The sequence below is a fragment of the Gymnoscopelus microlampas genome (genome assembly GCF_963454915.1).
Source record: "Gymnoscopelus microlampas genome assembly, chromosome: 18".
Lineage (NCBI taxonomy): Eukaryota > Metazoa > Chordata > Actinopteri > Myctophiformes > Myctophidae > Gymnoscopelus > Gymnoscopelus microlampas.
In genome coordinates, this window is record NC_139955.1 from 41,944,026 (window position 1) to 41,964,025 (window position 20,000).

At 40.4% G+C, this 20,000-nt stretch overlaps 1 protein-coding gene across 1 annotated transcript in view; it reads right to left on the minus strand.

Annotated features, from left to right (window-relative positions):
• il1rapl2 (interleukin 1 receptor accessory protein-like 2) overlaps positions 1 to 20,000 on the minus strand; it is a gene marked incomplete at both ends in the record, with an annotated part of 497,870 nt that overhangs the window by 309,136 nt on the left and 168,734 nt on the right. The gene's annotated exons all lie outside the window — the stretch shown is intronic.

Here is a 20,000-nt window from a genome sequence, read left to right on the forward strand (position 1 = left end):
TATTATTGTTGTTTTGTATTTTTCATTCATTTGTATTTTGATATAGTTTGTGCAATTTCTGTTAAATTCAGTTTATTTTCAGCTAGTTTCCAGAGTGGGTTTTCTCATTTGAGTTGAGTTCTTACTGTTTAAAATTATTAATTTAGTTGTATTAGTTTCAGTAGTTTTGATCAATATGATAATAATGATAAAACAACATTCTTCCATGGACATATTAATTTGGAATAAGATGTAAGAAACTGAAATTGAATTCAAACAAGAAGAATAGAGCCTGCACCCTTGCATGCTCCAATACATTTTAAAGAAAGTATTTCAAACTTGGGCTCTTCATCAGGTCAAACTGTTTGACCTGACGAAGAGCCCAGGCTTGAAACTTTGTCATCAAAATGTCAAAATATCTTAACCTAGCACCCCTAAAGCGATGTGCATATTCTATCAGCTTTTTGAGAAACCATTCCTTTTTTTCTTCTTTTTTTTTTGTTGCAATTTACAATTATTTGTCAAAATAATTTTAACTAGAACTGTAGTGGTCTCTTTTTGTTTGTGAAAAAACAAGGATGTTTTCAGGGGCTGGTGGTTGGGGGTTGGTACAGTCTCTGTGGTACCGTACGTGCATGTATTAGCGTGCATATGTGTGTCTGAGCCTGTAGATTTCCGTCTTGCATTTCCTTATTGTGCCGACCAGCCACTGACACACATTGTCATATTTTTGCTGAACCATTATACTCTTTGTTATCTAATAATACATATAATAAGCTATTTTGACATAGCTAATCAGGATAGTAGAGGAATATACAACACTAGAGTTTCGGGGGGCTACGCCCCCCTCAACCCCAGCCGCGCACGGGGCCCAGCGTGGGTGCGTGTATATTGGGGTACCCAAATTGCCGGAGTAAAAGTGTCCAAAAAGGAAAAAAAAAAAAAAAAAAAAAAAAATTGGAAAAAATGTTAATAGTGATTGTTACTTTGGTGGTCCGCGGACCCCCTGGTGGTCCGCCGACCCCTGTGAGTGTTGGGACCCCCGGGGACCCCCCTGGAACATGGCGGACCCCTTCGGCAGTTTTTTTTTTTTTCATGCACGGTTTGCTTGTTTCTGTCGCTTGTTTTTTAAAACCTGGCAGCAAACTTGGCAACCCGACTGACATCACTGACCTATCCTTGGTATTTGTACTTCCGGGTTGCATAATGATGACATCACTGTCGAGTCCTGTGGTGTCATGAACCTAGGCAGGTTTGTTTACCAAATTACCCTGGGCAGCGTGCTGTGCTGTGGCGGTGGCTGTTTGTTTTTGTGTTTGGGATGAACATGGCACGTGAAGGACGGACATATTGTGATCGAGACATGAGTGAAGTGAAAGTAACGGCCTGGGTGGAACAAAGGAGGTACGTAAGAAGGGGGGGGGGGTTGAAGCAAAGGAGCTGTGTGTGTGCTGTTGTGGAGGACATGGGCAGAGTGCAATGGCGGCCGCTGGTGTTGTTTCGGCGAAACCCGTCGCCGTGCGGTGTCGGTGGTGTGCACGGTAAACGGTACGAAGCTGCCTCCCCTTCCGTTTTGTCCGACATTTGGTGAGTAGAATTAATTATGTTGCGCGGTGGAAAAGGTGTAGTGAGCAATGAGAGGTCCCCTACGCGACGCGTAAATTCAGCGCGGCCGCCGTGGCGAGTCAGTTGGCGACATGTGGTCTGGCGGTGCGTTGTTTATTCGATAACAGAGCTGTGGGGTGTCGCACCTAGGGTGCGGAAGTCGCTCGCCATTTATATAGTTAGATAGTTACTATTAGTAAGTCAATAGTTTTCAAGCCTCTCGTCCTGGTAAGATGTCTACGGATATTCGTTCCGAGCCAGACTTGAGACAGAGTGATGGAGAAAGAGGACAGACAGGGGACACTGAGGACAGAGGACAGTTGGAGGAGAGTGGAGAGGAGGAGGAGAGAGTGGAGGTTATCTACCAGAACGTCCCTGGACCACCAAGGGACATGAGGGACAACACAGCAGGAATCTCTCGGGGTGAGATTGATAAAGTTGTTAAATATTGTAAAGGTGATTATGATGGGAATATCCTCCCAGTCACTGTAAGGGAAAGCACCACCCTGTGTACCTTTAAAACACAACTAAAACCATGTTTAAAAATGTCCCGAACATGTGAACATCGCTTATACTTTAATTCTTAGATATTTGACTTTAGTAGGTATATAGATTTTTAGTTAGGCTTAAACTAGGAATGGTATTATTATTATTTTTTATATTTTGTTTAGGCAGTAACTGTGGTGTTAGGTTTTCATAAAATAGACAACAGATATTTACTGTAACAATATACAAACAGCACAGCTGCTTTTACTGTAGGGAATATAACAGGGCAGGGTGTGGGGAGCTAAGGTTCTAAAACACTCCGTTTCCTTGTTGAGAAAAAGGGTAAATGATACATTGTTCACCACAAATTATGATGTTCAGAGCACAGCTATTTTTAAAAAAAATCATTCATTTGTATTTTGAAGTCCTTTTTGCAATTGTTTTTTTTTAAAATTCAGTTCATTTTCAGCTAGTTGCCATAGTGGGTTTTCTCATTTCAGTTGAGTTATTACTGTTTAAAATGATTAATTTAGTTGTATTGGTTTCAGTAGTTTTGATCAATATAATAATAATAATGATAAAACAACATTCTTCCATTCATTTATTACTGAAATGTACAACATATTGTACTACAGTGCATTACTTTGCTTATCATATTAATTTATTTTTTGAATAATATGGAGGAATTGAAAACATCAAACAAGAAGAATAGAGCCTGCCCTTCACCCTTGCATGCTGCATACATTTTAATAAGTATTTCAAGCTTGGGCTTTTCGTTGGGTCAAACTGTTTCACCTGACGAAGAGCCGAGGCTTGAGACTTTGTCATTAAAATGTATAGGAGCATTTGAGTGTGCTGGTTCTATTCTTCTTCATGATCATATCTAAACCTAGCACCCTATGCATCAGCTTTTTAAGAAATCAAACAATACAAGCATCCTTTTTTATCTCTTTTTTTTGCAATTTACAATTATTTATCACAATAATTCTTACTTTGTCATATTAAAAGTTCTTAAAAAAGAAAACTAGAACAATAGCGGTCTATTTTTGTTTGTGAAAAAACAAGGATGTTTTCAGGGGCTGGTGGTTGGGGGTTGTGGTAACGTACGTGCACACACTTGCGTGCATATGTGTGTCTGAGTCTGTAGATTTCCATCTTGCATTTCCTTATTGTGCCGACCACTGACACACATTGCTCAACCATTATACTCTTTGTTATCTAGTTTAGTAGAGGAATATACAACATAGTTACTATTACTAAGTCAATAGTTACTTTTTAAGCCTCTCATCCTGGTAAGATGTCAACAGATATTTGTTCCAAGCCAGACTTGAGACAGAGGCATTCGATATTTGACTTTACAGTAGGTATATAGGTTTTAGTTAGGTATGGTATTCTTATTCTTATTATTTTTGTTTTAAGCAGTTACTCCGGCATGTTTACGTGAGATCATGTTCAGCTGATTTAATTCCTGTTCAACGTATGTAATGTTCACTAATGTGCCTTGTCCCTTATAAATAAACAAAATAAAAGTAAAAGCAAAGTAAAGTATTTCTATTTTTCAAAGTGGAAAAGGTGTTTCGTACAAAAACAAGGCATTGTCTTTTTCATTCAGATTAGTTTTGCACCACAAACAAGTGTCTATCTTTCAATATCATTCCTTTTATGTGTAAAAGTATTTTTAGAGAGAGAGAGGCCTTGCTCCTGTTGGGTGTAGAAGGTAGTGGGTCTTTTGTCTTTCTCAGTTGCCACACACAATTTTTTAGTATCTGTACTTTCTGTTTCAGGACAGCGCTCTAAAACACTGAGGACTGTCATAGTTGTTGCTGTGTGTCTGGGGATGCTGTGTCTTATACTACTGCTTGTGATCGTACGCCTGGCCATGTACTGTGACTGTGAGTATTCAGTGTCAGGAAACTACAACATGCATTCTGTTATGCGGCAACTACAAATACCACCACTGTATTAGCCCACAACTTGATGCTTTTTTTCTATCAATTCCACACCCCATGAAGCCCTGATTTCATTGAGATTTTTTTGTTTTGGGCAAATTCCTGAGCCAATAATTTGATGACCGGGTCATCAGTCAGTAGGAGACTCCACTGGTCATCAAATTATTGGCTCAGGACTTTGACAAAAACAAAAAATCTCAATGAAATCAAGGCTTCCTGGGGTGTGGAATTGATAGAACATTTTGGGTGAACTACTCATTTAAGCCCCATATACAGTACTTAGGGTTAGGGCTAGGTCAGGTAGCCAAAATAGCCAATATATATAGTATCTTTCTACTATAGTGCCCTTTTGTGTGTATTATTGCCTGTATTTGCAAAACAAAGTATGATGTAGAAAGTGTAAACATGTAACAAAGAAAATAACTGTGTCCTTCATCTTAAAGCTAATGTTCCACACAGATGCTTGATCTCATCATGAAGGTAGCAACAACAATGTTCATCATCACCTTTTTTTCAGATCGCTCAGCCTATAACCAGTTACGGGACAACCTGACCCTGACCCTGAGAAGATATGATGACATGACCCTGGAGAGAGATAACTTGGAAAGTGAAGTAAACAAGCTGAAGAATTTGACAGCAGGTGAGAACCTTGTTGAAGGAATATTAATTAGTGTAGAAAAACAAGTCAAAAGGTATAAAGATGTACGAGACTTTATGGTTTTTCCTCACAGTCCAAAATTGTGGCTAAAACCATGTCATTCTGCTCAAATTACTTAATCAGGTTGTGTATTTGACTATTATGATGATGATTATTAGTATTATCATTATCTAATGTTAGAAATGATTATCAATGCATTGAAAATCTATCAGTAAACCTTCTGTTTGATGTTTAGTCAAGTCATGTCCCAGTGGATGGCAGAAGTTTGGATGCAGCTGTTATTACGAATCTGATGACTTCAAACCTTGGGATGAAAGTAGAGAAGAATGTCTGAAGACACCAGGAGCAGATCTGGTGATCATTAACAATGAGGAAGAACGGGTTAGTCTGTGTGTGTGTGTGTGTGTGTGTGTGTGTGTGTGTGTGTGTGTGTGTGTGTGTGTGTGTGTGTGTGTGTGTGTGTGAGAGAGAGAGCAAGTGAGAGGCCGAATGGCTCGATATATCCACTGGCCAAAGGGGAACCCAGAGCCAGTTTTAAATCTCGGGTGCTAAACAGGAGTGCGTGTGTGTGCGTGTGCGTGTGCGTGTGCGTCTGTGTCTGTGTGTGTGTGTGTGTGTGTGTGTGTGTGTGTGTGTGTGTGTGTGTGTGTGTGTGTGTGTGTGTGTGTGTGTGTGTGCGCGCCTCTATATGGATGTCCATCATCCGTATAGATGCATGTGATGTACTGTATCGAACACCTGAATGTATTAGGGAAAATTAATTATGGTTCAATCCTGTACATTCAGGAATTCATCAGAGGATTGAGCTCTGTGGATGGATTACCTCATGAAACATGGATTGGTCTGAGCAAGACTGGAGGAAATTGGGCTTGGGTGGACGGAACGACACAGTGAGACATTTTAGACGTTTTTTATTGTAATTCTATCAAAGTCATTGTATGTGAGTGAGTGAATGAGTGGATGTGGTTAAAATACATTATGTTGTTACTCTGCAGGTACTGGGCCAGTGGATGGCCTGAAAAAAATGAAACCAACTGTATAGTGCAGAATGGGGGAAATTGGACAAATAGAGATTGTGCTCATCAGAATCCCTGGATCTGTGAGAAGTGATGTTTCTTTTCTGTTCTTTCTCTGTTAGTAAAATTGCAACTGTTCTAACATTTGAAGTTAAACAGTAGTAATCAGTAGCGGAAACAGAAACAAAGGAGAAAATAAAGACAACAGAAGTTCATACTGTTGTACCCATAAACATACAAGATAGCTATACTGCAGATAAGCTTGTTACTTTTGTTTTCACAGCTACCTATTTTTGCTGAATTGAACTGATGATGTTTATTGCTATGAAAATCATATCCAACACATCTTCATATTGTGCAAAGGTGTCATTCATGGACTCCATGGATTGATTACTTCCTCTTCTATGTTTGACTCAGAAGCACATTGTTGCTCTGACTGGAATGACTGTTCTCTAAATGTATGTATAGGTTTGTACCAATAATCACATTATAAACCACCAACTGTTATTGCTTTAGCATTTAAAGTGTTGCTCCTTTTGCTTTAAAAATGCATCTAAAGTTTGCAGCATCGATTAACTATGATTCCTTAAGAACCGTTTGTGTTGTAACTCTAAAATATGTAATAAAACTTTACTTCACAAAAGTAATATTCTTGTCTATAACACGTTTTAATGGAAATGTAATATGCTGTAAGTACACAATATACACTTTTGAATATTTTTATGAAGTTGCAGTTATGACCAGTAAAACAGCAGATCCAGGCCCGGACCGCTGGTGTAGCTGGTGTCCCGATCCCGACGGCCTTCGCTGCATGCCACTCCCCATGTCTCGCCCCATTTACTGTCAAACTACTGTCCTCTCAATAAAAGGCATAACCCCCCCCCCCCCCCCCAAAGGAAAACCCCAGCAGATCCTGCGTAATGTATTAAACAATGCTCGGACTAGGAAATCAACTCCCTTTGCAGATCAACGGTACACAATTACTTACACTTACCACCAATGTTCCTCAAGTAATTTAAAAAAAGTAAAAAATAAAAATATTTACTGTAACATATTTATATTTACTGTAACAATAGAAACAGCACAGCTGCTTTTACTGAAGGGAATATAACACGAGACAGGGTGTGGGGAGCTGTGGTTTTAACACACTCTGTTTCCTTGTTGAGAAAAAGGAAACGATACATTGTTCACCACAAACTACCCATGATGAGCACAGTTATTTTTGTTGTTTTGTATTTTTCATTCATTTGTATTTTGATGTAGTTTTTGCAATTTCTATTAAATTCAGTTTATTTTCAGCTAGTTTCCAGAGTGAGTTTTCTCATTTGAGTTGAGTTCTTACTGTTTAAAATGATTAATCTAGTTGTATTTCAGTAGTTTTGATCAATATAATAATAATGATAAAACAACATTCTTCCATGGACATTATTCATTTGGAATAATATGTAAGAAACTGAAGACATCAAACAAGAAGAATAGAGCCTGCAGCCTTGCATGCTCCAAAACATTTTAAAGAAAGTATTTCAAACTTGGGCTCTTCGTCAGGTCAAACTGTTTCACCTAATGAAGAGCCCAGGCTTGAAACTTTGTCATCAAAATATCTTAACCTAGCACCCCTAAAGCGATGTGCATATTCTATCAGCTTTTTGAGAAATCAAACAATACAACCATTCCTTTTTTTCTTATTCTTTTTTGCAATTTACAATTATTTGTCAAAATATGTTTGACTTTGTCTTATCAAAGAAAACTAGAACTGTAGTGGTCTCTTTTTGTTTGTGAAAAAACAAGGATGTTTTCAGGGGCTGGTGGTTGGGGGTTGGTATAGTCTCTGTGGTACCGTAGGTGCATGTATTTGCGTGCATATATGTGTCTGAGTCTGTAGATTTCCGTCTTGCATTTCCTTATTGTGCCGACCAGCCACTGACACACATGGTCATATTTTTGCTGAACCATTATACTCTTTGTTATCTAATAATACGTATAATAAACTATTTTGACATATCTAATCAATATAGTAGAGGAATATACAGTACAACATAGTTACCATTAGTAAGTCAATAGTTACTTTTCAAGCCTCTCGTCCTGGTAAGATGTCTATGGATATTCGTTCCGAGCCAGACTTGAGACAGAGTGATGGAGACAAAGGACATACAGGGGACACTGAGGACAGAGGACAGTTGGAGGAGAGTGGAGAGGAGGAGGAGGAGAGAGTGGAGGACATCTACCAGAACGTCCCTGGACCACCGGGGGACATGAGGGACAACGCAGCAGGAAGACGGACTCGGGGTGAGATTGATAAAGTTGTTAAATATTGTAAAGGTGATTATGATAGAATATCCTCCCAGTCACTGTAAGGGAAAGCCCCACCCTGTGTACCTTTAAAACACAACTAAAACCAGGTTTAAAAATGTCACAAACATATGAACATCGATACACTTTAATTCTTAACTAACTAACTAAATTAGGTTTTTAGTTAGGTTTAAACTAGGTATGGTATTATTATTTTTGTATATTTTTTTAGGCAGTTACTGTGGTGTTTTATATGTGGGGACTGTGTAAAAAGGCTCGAACGGCCAAGGCTCCAAAGACAGTCAGAGATGCAATTTGTTTTTTTGTATTTCGCCCAACTCCTCCACCGAACTCCAGTGCAAACTTATAACAACAATACTGGTCAAAAAGTCAAAAATAGAGCAATGAGGAAAAAAAATACGCACTTGAGGCAAACACTAATAAACAAAACCCAACTGGTTAAGAACTCTCTTCAGGCTATATCTTGATCACACAAGGCCCTGTAGCTCTCCCTCAGGGATGTTACCCGTGTTTTTGCCAATATCTTTCTGCCTGTCTGTCCCTGCAGCCTCCTTTAAATAGGGAGTGGATCCTACCACAGGACACGGAACCAATTAGCAACAATTCTTCCAAATACTTCCATAGATCCCCCAGTGCCACAGTATAAAACTAACCTAAACATTCCTAACGATGCGTTACAATTAAACAAATATAACTTGGGGTGAAGACTTAAATAAACACATTACTCCTAAAACATAGGAACACCCCTCTTCTCTACAGCACTTGGCACCTTCCTCATCAAGGGAATTGCCACCAGCAGTGCAGGAGAGACAACTAGCAAACAATCAGTGAATATAGAGTTTCAATACACCAGTTTAAAACCAATACTCCTTGCATAACTTGGAAAGCAGTCAGATGTGTGTATGTGTATATAGGGCATGGGCGCCGGAACGGAATATGAGATGGGGGGACACATCCGGGACACATGCACGCGCGCGAAGCGCGCGTGCATGTTGACCACGGGCGCGTGCGAAAATTTTGCGGTTATTTCGGGTGGATTTGTTGATTTTTGGGGGGGGGTAATGCGGTTATTTCGGTTAATTCGGTTCGCCTCGCGCGCGCGGTGGTCGCGAGGTGCGGGGGACTGGACTGATTTTATTATTTATAAAAAATAATTAAAAAAAAACTTTTTTTTTTTTTTTTTTTTTTGGGCTGGACTGAAAAGTTGGGGGGACAAATTGTCCTTTAATTAAACAGGCTCCGGCGCCACTGATATAGGGTAGTAGTAGTAGGGTAGTTCTCAAACTTTTTCGTGTCAAGGACCCCCACGATGTTATGTATTTGGCCAAAGACACCCATCTGACAATGTGTTGTGCCATTGATCCCCAGAAGAGAGGATTTGGGTAAACAAAATACAAATTATGAAACAACAATCTAATATTTTCAAGATTTTTCAAAAAATTACCTCAAATAGCATACAAGCTCGCAGCGCAGCATGAAGTAGCACATTATAAGCTTGTATCTGCTATTTTTTAGAACCACTGTTCTAAACCACTGTTCTAAATCCTAAGAGTGTTCTGAAAAACATAAGTTACCGCAGTATATAGCTAAAATCTAAAATGACACAGATGCTTTTCCGGTTTTAATGGGTTAATTAGTGTATTATTGATATCTTAATGTATGCATAAGTCAGCTGTGGGGAGCTGTGGTTTCAACACACTCCGTTTCCTTGTTGAGAAAAAGGAAACGATACATTGTTCACCACAAACTACCCATAATGTTCAGAGCACAGTTATTCTTTTTGTATTTTGATGCAGTTTTTGCCATTTTTGTTCAATTCAGTTCATTTTCAGCTAGATTCCAGAGTAGGTTTTCTCATTTGAGTTGAGTTCTTACTGTTTAAAATGATTAATAAAAAATGTCAGTAGTTTTGATCTATATAATAATATATATAATAAAACTGACATTATTCCATTCATTTATTACTGAAGATATACAACAACATCACTTTGCTTATTATATTAATTTATTTTTTGAATAATATGGAGAAATTGAAGACATCAAACAAGAAGAATAGAGCCTGCACCCTTACATGCTCCAATACATTTTAATGAAAGTATTTCAAGCCTGGGCTCTTCGTCAGGTCAAACTGTTTGACCTGACGAAGAGCCCAGGCTTGAGACTTTGTCATTAAAATGTATAGGAACATTTGAGTGTGCCGGTTCTATTCTTCTTCATGATCATATCTAAACCTGGCACCCTATGCATATTCCCAATACAACCATATTTTTTTTGCAATTTACAATTATTTCTCAAAATAATTCTTACTTTGTCTTATTAAAAGTTCATTAAAAAAGAAAGCTAGAAGAGAAGTGGTATCTTTTTGTTTGTGAAAAAACAAGGATGTTTTCAGGGGCTGGTGGTTGGGGGCTGTGGTAACGTACGTGCACACATTAGCGTGCATACGTGTGTCTGAGTCTGTAGATTTCCGTCTTGCATTTCCTTATTGTGCCGACCACTGACACACATTGCTCAACCATTATACTCTTTGTTATCTAGTTTAGTAGAGCTATACGACACAGTTACTATTAGTAAGTCAATAGTTACTTTCTAAGCCTCTCATCCTGGTAAGATGTCAACAGATATTTGTTCTGAGCCAGACTTGAGACAGAGGCATTAGACATTTGACTTTATAGTAGGTATATAGGTTTTTAGTTTGGTATGGTATTCTTATTCTTATCATTTTAGTTTTAAGCAGTTACTGTGGTGTTTTTATATATGCATATGCATATGTAAATGAGCTTCTAGCTAAATGCGGCATGTTTACATGAGATCATGATCAGCGGATTGAATTCACGTTCAACATATTTAATGTTCACTAATGTGCATTGTCCCTTCTAAATAAACTAAATAAAGTATTTCTCTTCGTCAACGTGGGAAAGGTGTTTCGTACAAAAACAAGGCATTTTCTTTCCTGAAAAGTTGATTTCATTCAGATTTGTTTTGCACCACAAACAAGTGTCTATCTTTCATTATAACTCCTTTGATGTGTAAAAGTATTTTTAGAGAGAAAAAGAGAGAGAGGCCTTGGTCCTGTTGGGTGTAGAAGGTAGTGGGGCTTTTGTCTTTCTCAGTCGCCACAAACATAGTATCTGGACTTTCTGTTTCAGGACAGCGCTCTAAAACAGTGAGGACTCTCATAGTTGTTGCTGTGTGTCTGAGCATGCTGTGTCTTATACTACTGGTTGTGATCGTACGCCTGGCCATGTACTGTGAGTATTCAGTGTCAAGAAACCACAACATGCATTCTGTTGCCTGTTATATTTGCGGCAACCACACAGATCACCACTATATCAGCCCACAACTTCTTTTGTAACCACTTAAAGGAGTAGTACTCCAAATAATGGCTTTTATTCCTATCAATTCCACACCCCATGAAGCCTTGAATTATTTCGTTTTTTGTCAACTTCCTGGGCCAATTATTTGATGACCCCGGTTCATCGGTCAGTAGGACACTCCGCCGGTCATGAAATTATTGGCTCAGGAATGCGACGAAAACGAAGAAATCTCCATGAATTCAAGGCTTCATGGGGTGTGGAATTGATAGAAAACAAGTCATTTTTTGGGTGAACTCCAAGCCCTATATACAGTACTTAGGGTTAGGCCTTGACTCCTTGAGTCCCCCCAGGGGTCTATATCAGGTGCCCCTCCTTTTTTCACCCTCTAATATATTTGCAGAAAATAGCCAATATACAAGCTTAGCTCACACATGAACAAGAGCAATAATGTTTATCATCACCTTTTTGGTCATTTGCAGATCATTCAGCCTACAACCAGTTAGTACAGAACCTGACCCTGGAGAGAAATAGCTTGGAAAGTGAATTAAACCAGCTGAAGAGTTTGACAGCAGGTGAGAACAAGTCAAAAGGTATAAAGATGAAGGAGATTTTATGTTTTTTCCTCACAGTCCAAAATTGTGGCTTAAACCATGTCATTCTGCTAACATTACTCGTGATTTCTTACTCAGGTCTTGTATTTGACTATTACGATGATGATGATGATGATGATGATGATTGATTATTATTATTATTATAATGTTAGAAATGATTACCAATGCATTGAAAATCTATCAGTAAATCTTCTGTTTGATGTTTAGTCAAGTCATGTCCCAGTGGATGGCAGAAGTTTGGATGCAGCTGTTATTACAACTCTGATGTCCTCAATACTTGGGATGAAAGTAGAGAAGAATGTCTGAAGACACCAGGAGCAGATCTGATGATCATTAACAATGAAGAAGAACGGGTTAGTGTGTGTGTGTGTGTGTGTGTGTGTGTGTGTGTGTGTGTGTGTGTGTGTGTGTGTGTGTGTGTGTGTGTGAGTGAGAGCAAGTGAGAGGCCGAATGGCTCGATATATCCACTGGCCAAAGGGGAACCCAGGAGACCCAGTTTTAAATCTCGGGTGCTAAACAGGCGTGCGTGCGTGTGTGCGCACGCCTCTATACAGTATGGATGTCTGTCCATCATCCATATAGATGCATGTGATGTACTGTATGGATGAACACCTGAATGTTCACCTGAAAATGAATTATGGTCAGGGGTGCACATAACTTTTTAGGTCTGGTACGCAGAAGAGCACCTGGACATGTGACTTGGTGCGCATGGCGCATGGGTCAGCCCGGACAGTTTTGTCAACGGGGGGGGGGGGGGGTGGGGGCGTTCAGCACGGTGCCCACCGTACAGTTTTGTCAACGGGGGGGGGGGGGGGGGGGGGGCGAGAAAAAAAAGGACGATCTGCTTCTAAACTCCGCCGATTTTGCCGTTTATTTTCTCACGCTGTTAGATAAAGCTCACAAGGTTGGTGCCCTGTGCTGCTGCGCTGATTTTATCCGCCAGATTGGGACGTTCACGGCATATTTTGTACCATTACGGTGCGTTCATCATCGGTGACGAGTGCCTCTAACAGCCGCTGCTGGCTGCGTGCACGCAGCGAGCCAGGCAATGCGAGGCGATGCGAGGCGACGCGAGTCATATCTCTACCCCTCCGCCTAATGGCTGTACATGGGGCCGACGGGTGCTTTAGAGTGATTGTGTGAGTGTGGCTTCAGGAAGTAAATTCCTAGCCTCGATCTCCAGGCTTTTATTTTTTAGTTTTGCTAAAAAATAAAAGCTTGTAAATTCCTGTCCCAGCTGTTGGTGCGCAAAAGCGCCTCGCGTTGCCTGATGTGGTGCGCATTTTTTATTTTGGGTGCGCATGCGCACCTGCGCACCAGTTATGTGCACCCCTGATTATGGTTCAATCATGTACATTCAGGAATTCATCAGAGGATTGAGCACTGTGAATGGAGAATATTATGAATCATGGATTGGTCTGAACAAGGCTGGAGGAGATTGGACGTGGGTGGACGGAACAACACTGACAACACAGTGAGACATTTTAGAAGTTTTTCTATTGTAATTCTATCAAAGCCATTGTATGTGAGTGAATGAATGAGTGGATGTGGTTAAAATACATTATGTTGTTACTCTGCAGGTACTGGGCCAGTGGATGTCCTGAAAACAATGAAAACAACTGTATAGAGCAGAAAGGGGGAAATTGGACGAATAGAGATTGTGATTATCTGAATCCCTGGATCTGTGAGAAGTGATGTTTCTTTTCTTTTCTTTCTCTGTTAGTAAAACTGCAACTAACTGTTCTAAAATGTGAAGTTAAACAGTAGTAATAAGTAGCGGAAACAGAAACAATAGAGAAAAAAAAGACAACAGAAGTTCATACTGTTGTACCCATAAACATGCAAGATAGCTATACTGCAGATAAGCGTGTTACTTTTGCTTTCACAGCTACCTATTTTTGCTGAATTGAACTGATGATGTTTATTGCTATGAAAACCATAACCAACACATCTTCATATTGTGCAAAGGTGTCATTCATGGCTCCATGGACTGATTACTTCCTCCTCTGTGTTTGACTCAGAAGCACATTGTTGCTATGACTGTAATGACTGTTCTCTAAATGTATGTACAGTACTGTATAGGTTTGTACCAATAATCACATTATAAACCACCAACTGTTATTGCTTTATATATAGTGTTGCTCCTTTTGCTTTAAAAATGCATTTAAAGTTTGCAGCATCGATTCACTATGACTCCTTAAGAACCTTTTGTGTTGTAACTAACTTTATGAATTAATGAACTGATCAGTGAAAATATGTATTAAAACTTTACTTCACCAAAGTAATTTTATTGTCAATCAACACGTTTGAATAGAAATGTACTATGCTGTAAGTACACAATAAACACTTGAATATTTTTATGGGCTTGGGTTGTCCCCGCTGGAAGTGGCAGATGAATTAATTAATTAATACCTGGCAATGAATGTGTTAAGTTTTAGACCAATACTTTTGTACTTTTACTCAGTTAATTTTGATTTCCGGACTTTTACTCGTAACAGAGTATTTCTATATTGCAGTATTGATACGTTTAACCTAAGTAAACAATGTGAGTACTTTTTCCACCACTGCCTGCTGGTCACCTGCAGTCAGTGAGTGAATCTAGCCTTCTCAAGCTCCAGTCAGACACTGTTGATTTGAAAAAAAGAGTTTGGATTACTTTGTTTGATGGGAAAGCGTTGCGATGGACAAATCACATCAATATAAACTATAGCACCTGCATGTGAATCGCCCCTGTCACCTCGTACTGCCCGCTGCCTCTGTGATCCGCCCTATTTGAAGAAATAATCCAGCGTTTACTTTAAGGCATGAGGACATGAAGAATGCATAGGCCTACATTTTCAATCACAATGGTTTGGCTGAAGATCCATACTACATGTCATGTTAGTTATGGTTTAAACTTTAAAGGGGAGCTGCATGGTCACCTTCTTTCAGACCGGCTAAACTTGCGCTGGAATGACAGCTTAATCTATTTGACCTATACTTCTGTGCTGCGCACTGGAATGATGTAATTAATTATTTAGGAGCATGTGTGTAAGATTTCAATAGCCCAACAGGCATAGGACACAAAGGCAACTGCGGAGCACTGGGGGCAGTCCCGAAAATGTAATGTTTCTTTGTCCCACAAAATGAACATATGAGAGAGAGAGAGAGAGAGAAAGAGAGAGAGAGAGAGATAGAGAGAGAGAGAGAGAGAGAGAGAGAGAGAGAGCGAGAGAGAGCGACACAGACAGGCAGGGAGAGAGAGACATAGATAAAGAGAGAGAGGCCTGACTGTCTCGTTGGTTGCTGCTGCGGCTTTCTCTACAAACCCACCCCCCCTCCCCCTCCCCCTCTCTCTCTCTCTCTCTCTCTCACACACACACATTCACTCACTCCCCGGCCCTTCTATCCACCACTTCCTCTTTTCTCCCCCAGCTCACCCTACCTTGCAGAGGCCTATATACCTTACTTCCTGTGCTCTGTGGGTGCTGGTGTCATGCACCAAAAATAGCAGATTTACAAGCTCACAACGCGTCCAAATATCGTGAGCTTGATGGGCTATTTCCGGTGCATGACTCTCACTTCCCTCTGTTCAGCCCATTTTACTGTCTGTCTCTCTTTATTGCATGGTTGCAGTTGTTTTTGCAGACAAACAATATAAAGGTTTTGGCATCAGAATTGCTTCTCTCTCCCTCTCCCATCCACCCCATATCTCTCTCTGCCACACACACACACACACACACACACACACACACACACACACACACACACACACGACAACCCACACAAACAAACACAAGCACTTTCATATGCTCTCTCTCTCTGTCTCTCATTGTTATTTTGTGCGTTTTCGTTTGGATTCTTCTCGTTCCGAACAGTGATTGATCTGAACCCAACTGAATACACAGGTTCAACATTGCTGAAAGATGCATTGAAAAAGTGTGCGCGTGCGTGTGTCATTACTCTATTGAATACTCTCTGTCATGGTGGGAGAACTCCATGTATACCTGCTGTATGACCAGAGCCATTGCAAAGTGACCTTTTAGAGAATGGAGAGCAAAAGACCTGATCCATTTTCAATCCATTTGTTTTGTACCAAAGTCCTCAAACATTTTCCTGCCTACACACATGAATGATACCAACTGTAAGACAAGGGTTCTCAAAAGTGGGGCTCGGGGACCCTCAGGGGTCCAAACGGAACCAAAATGGAGCCAAACAGTGTTTGGTTACACTACATTTCTCTCAGAGTTAAATTAGCACTGAGGATTTTACAGTGTAGATTTGGGGAGATAACACATCGTGTCAAATGGGGGGTCCGTGCCCCAATGCCCATCTAACTGGGGGTCCTTGACAATAAAAAGGTTAAGAATCACTGCGGTAAAAACAAATGGAAACACGATTCCAAGCTCGCCAAGACGGGCAGACGATCACACTTCACAATACTTACAGGATAGAGGAGTCAGTGAAGGAAAACAGCAGTGGTGGAAAAAGTACTCAATTGTTTTACTTAAGTAAAAGTAGCAATGCTGCAATGTATCATCATTTGGGGCCCCCCCACAAAAACAATCATCCCGACCCCCAGTTTGGGAACTGTCTCTCACAGGGTCATCTCTGGTTCTACACCAGGGGTCTTCAACAGGGGGTCCGGCACCCCTAGGGCAGGGGTAGGCAATTGAGATAAGCCTAGGGCCAATATCACTCCCAGACATTCCATCGCGGGCCGGGCCTCCCCGCGCACATGCCCGCGCGCAAAGCGCGCGGGCGCAACATTTTTCGGGTCTAATTCGGGTCTAACTCGGTCTAATTCGGGTCTAATTTGGGTCTAATTCGGTTCTGTTTGACCAATATAAATCAACATTTTTTCCGGTTTAAATATCAGCACAGGCGATTTTTCTGGTGATTTTTTTTTTCTTCTCCATTTTCCTCTAATCTAGCTATAAAATGTTATAAATCCTTTAAAATGCATCGTGTTTATGAGTGCATGATTTCAAAAGTGGGTTCAAAATCAAAAAATATTTTTCTAAAAAAAAAATTTTTTTTTTTTTCAAAATTTTTTTTTTCTCAAAATTATCTCACGGGCCAGATATTATTTCTGGGGGGCCAATTTCGGCCCGCGGGCCGCCTATTGCCGACCCCTGCCCTAGGGGGTCCTCAGAGTTACTACAGGGGGTCCGCCAAATCTTTGTGTGATATGTTTGTTTTTTTTTTACCATATCCACTTGAAACCTAGCATCCCTTTTCTGAGGAGAGCTTGGCGTTGTGAGCTTGTAGATCGGCTATTTTTGGCAAAGAGGTATAGGTGTAGAGGAAACAAGGGAACCAGGAGACCTGGTACTGCCAGACCCCTAGTGGTTGAAATCCACATGGCCGGACTTCGCATGACGTGTGTGCAGAGGAAAAGAGAGGAAAAGAGGGACAGACCGACCGACCGACCGACAAAGCCTCATGTAGGCCGACCCCCTGGGTCTGGCAAAAAGAGTAGACCACGTTAAAAAAAAAAAAAGTTGAATCTGAAACGCAATTTTATACAATATGGGGGTCCCTGCTTCATCTCTCTCTCAGCTAGGGGGTCCTTGGCCTGAAAAGGTTGAAAACCACTGTCTACACAGTGACCTCACACAGAGTCAGAGCATTTTCTTTCACGTTGAAAGGCAGTGTGATTGTAACAGTAAAGACACACAGAGGTAATTAAAGGCAGTGGGATTGTAACAGTAAAGACACACAGAGGTAATTAAAGGCAGTGGGATTGTAACAGTAAAGACACACAGAGGTAATTAAAGGCAGTGGGATTGTAACAGTAAAGACACACAGAGGTAATTAAAGGCAGTGGGATTGTAACAGTAAAGACACACAGAGGTAATTAAAGGCAGTGGGATTGTAACAGTAAAGACACACAGAGGTAATTAAAGGCAGTGGGATTGTAACAGTAAAGACACACAGAGGTAATTAAAGGCAGTGGGATTGTAACAGTAAAGACACACAGAGGTAATTAAAGGCAGGGGGATTGTAACAGTAAAGACACACAGAGGTAATTAAAGGCAGGGGGATTGTAACAGTAAAGACACACAGAGGTAGTTAAAGGCAGTGGGATTGTAACAGTAAAGACACACAGAGGTAATTAAAGGCAGTGGTATTGTAACAGTAAAGACACACACAGAGGTAATGTGAACCATGTTGTCTTACCTTTAGTGAAACAGTGAAGAGGAGCAGAGGAGTCAAGTTCATGGAGGTAAACACCAGGAGTCAATGCAGGACACCGAGGGAGAAAAAAGAGGAAAGAAGATCAAACACTGTGAGATTAAATCATTGTACAGCTCTTATATCATTCACCACTATACAGTAGTCCTATTTTACCAGTGGTGGAAAAAGTACTCAAGTAAAAGCATCAATGCTGCAATGTAGAAATACTCTGTTACAAGTAAAAAGTCCGGAATTCTAAATTTACTATCAAAATGTACTTAAAGTACCAAAAGTAGAAAGTATACTCATTACGAAGAATGTGCCATTTCACAACTTTTCAAATGTATAAAAATCTTTTGAAAATTGCAGATCTACAAGCTCACAATAGGTCGCATCGCGATCTGTAGATCTGCTATTTTCCAAAAATGTATATGGGGATGAAGTGGTTAATGTATGTTTTGTAATAATAATCAAAATCTACAAAGTAATTAGTAACTAAAGTTTTCAAATAATTGTAGTTGAGTAAAAAGTACAATATTTGTCTCTGAGGTAGTGGAGTAGAAGTAAAAGTACTGAGAATTGTTAATACTCCAGTAAAGTAAAAAAAAAAAGCCTCAAAATTGTACTTAAGTACAGTATTTGAGTAAATTTACGTAGTTTCTTTACACCACTGGAAAACAGCCACAAGTGTAACCACGCTCGCACGACGTGATGTGTGCGAGTTGTTCTTTCATTTAACACCGCTTAAGCATCGTCCAATAGGGACGCGGGTACTAACGGCCCATGGAACATCAAGGATGTTTAGTGGAGGAAAAAAACAGCCCTGCTATTTCTCTAAGTGTCTGAATGATGAGAGAGAGAGAGAGAGAGAGAGAGAGAGAATGACAGTAAGTCGTTATGTGGGCTCTTGATTTTCAAGTGGAGAAATGTGGCAACTGAGGAGAGATGTTTCAATATTTGAGCACTCGCCGCGTGTGTGTGTGTGCGTGCGTGCGTGCGTGCGTGCGTGCGTGCGTGCGTGCGTGCGTGCGTGCGTGCGTGCACATACAGTATATGGAGCAAATGCACACATATATGGAGTCAAATTGACATGCAGTATATGGAGTCAAATGCACATATATGAATCAAGTGCGGCATTGGTCGAACATTCTGTCCGACCTCTAGTCTATTAAGTGGGTGAATGATAATGACCAGAGGGACACAACTGGGTGAAAACGCATGCGCACGCACGCATGCGCACGCATGCACACGCACACGCACACACACACACACACACACACACACACACACACACACACACACACACACAATATTGCAGTTTCACTCTGTGATGTTCAGACCCAAAGAACGTGTGCACTATGTGTGTGTGACAGTCAGAGTACCGTCTCTTTTTATCCCTATAGGAATAGGAAAGGAACACCTTTGATACATCATCTTACCAAACTACCAACCAACTCTAATGTGACCAATTATAAATGACAGCTTGGTGACGGGTCCGGCTGAACCCGCACGGACCTCTCAAAAAGACAACACTGACAAAATATGTAGCCAAGAATACACTCTTTCCCTGAGCACTGTTAAAGCAGCACTAACTTTCGTCATCTACCCTGGATTTGAACCCGGTTTCCTGCACAAGTGCTGATGTTTTACCATTGAGCTAATACATTGAGCTAATAGAGCCTTCCTGCTTTGCTCAGGGGATGGATTGACTCTTGACCATCAGGTAAGAATGTGTGTCAGATCCTGCATGTGTCTATAGGTGAGACATGACCTTCTTTGACACAATCTTAATGTCTCAATAGAAGAGCAGGGAGACAACATACAACCACCCCAATTGTAGAAGTTATATTGTATTAGCGTACTCTACCACACAGATTGGACAACATTACATTTTATTAATTGAAAAAAA